Here is a 2,077-nt window from a genome sequence, read left to right on the forward strand (position 1 = left end):
AACATTATGAATATGTGTATCACTACTATCAAGATTCATCAAAAATAGATCACTCTTCAAGGGTGCATGACCATAAAAGATATTACTCATATAAATAGAACAACCATTATTCTCTGATTTAAATGAATAACCGTCTCGCATCAAACAAGATTCAGATATAATGTTCATGCTCAACGCTTGCACCAAATAACAATTATTTAGGTCTAATACTAATCCCGAAGGTAGATGTAGAGGTAGCGTGCCGACCGCGATCACATTGACTTTGGAACCATTTCCCACGCGCATCGTCACGTCGTCCTTAGCCAATCTTCGCTTAATCTGTAGCCCCTGTTTCGAGTTGCAAATGTTAGCAACAGAACCAGTATCAAATACCCAGGTGCTACTGCAAGCATTATTAAGGTACACATCAATAACATGTAAATCACATATACCTTTGTTCACTTTGCCATCCTTCTTATCCGCCAAATACTTGGGGTAGTTCCGCTTTCAGTGACCAGTCTGCTTGCAGTAGAAGCACTCAGTCTCAGCTTAGGTCTAGACTTGGGTTTCTTCTCCTGAGCAGCAACTTGTTTGCTATTCTTCTTGAAGTTCCCTTTCTTCTTCCCTTTACTCTTTTTCTTGAAACTGGTGGTCTTATTGACCATCAACACTTGATGCTCCTTCTTGATTTCTACCTTCGGGGCTTTTAGCATTGCAAAGAGCTCAGGAATAGTCTTATTCATCCCTTGCATATTATAGTTCATCACGAAGCTTTTGTAGCTTGGTGGCAGTGATTGAAGAACTCTGTCAATGACACTATCAACAGGAAGATTAACCCCCAGTTGAGTCAAGTGATTATGATACCCAGACATTTTGAGTATATGTTCACTGATAGAACTATTCTCCTCCATCTTGCAGCTATAGAACTTATTGGAGACTTCATATCTCTCAATCCGGGCATTTGCTTGAAATATTAACTTCAACTCCTGGAACATCTCATATGCTCCATGACGTTCAAAACATCGTTGAAGACCCGGTTCTAAGCCGTAAAGCATGGCACACTGAACTATCGAGTAGTCATCAGCTTTGCTCTGCCAGACGTTCATAACATCTGGTGTTGCTCCTGTAGCAGGCTTGGCACTTAGCGGTGCTTCCAGGACGTAATTCTTCTGTGCAGCAATGAGGATAATCCTCAAGTTACGGACCTAGTCCGTGTAATTGCTACCATCATCTTTCAACTTTGCTTTCTCAAGGAACACATTAAAATTCAACGGAACAATAGCGCAAGCCATCTATCTACAATCAAACATAGACAAGCAAGATACTATCAGGTACTAAGTTCATGATAAATTTAAGTTCAATTAATCATATTACTTAAGAACTCCCACTTAGAAAGATATCCCTCTAATCCTCTAAGTGATCACGTGATCCAAATCAACTAAACCATGTCCGATCATCACGTGAGATGGAGTAGTATCAATGGTGAACATTAATATGTTGATCATATCTACTATATGATTCACGCTCGACCTTTCGGTCTCCGTGTTCCGATCGAGGACATATCTGTTATATGCTAGGCTCATCAAGTTAAACCTGAGTATTCCGCGTGTGCAATTGTTTTGCACCCGTTGTATTTGAACGTAGAGCCTATCACACCCGATCATCACGTGGTGCCTTAGCACAAAGAACTTTCGCAACGGTGCATACTCAGGGAGAACACTTATACTTTGATAATTTAGTGAGGGATCATCTTATAATGCTACCGTCAATCAAATCAAGATAATATGCATAAAAGATAAACATCACATGCAATCAATACAAGTGATATGATATGGCCATCATCATCTTGTGCTTGTGATCTCCTTCTTCGAAGCACCGTCATGATCACCATCGTCACCGGCGCGACACCTTGATCACCATCGTAGCATCGTTGTTGTCTCGCCAATCTTATGCTTCCACGACTATCGCTACCGCTTAGTGATAAAGTAAAGCATTACAGTGCAATTGCATTGCATACAATAAAGCGACAACCATATGGCTCCTGCCAGTTGCCGATAACTCGGTTAGAAAACATGATCATCTCATACAATAAAATTTA

This window comes from Triticum aestivum, chromosome 7A (assembly GCF_018294505.1).
Source record: "Triticum aestivum cultivar Chinese Spring chromosome 7A, IWGSC CS RefSeq v2.1, whole genome shotgun sequence".
Classification (NCBI taxonomy): Eukaryota; Viridiplantae; Streptophyta; class Magnoliopsida; order Poales; family Poaceae; genus Triticum; species Triticum aestivum.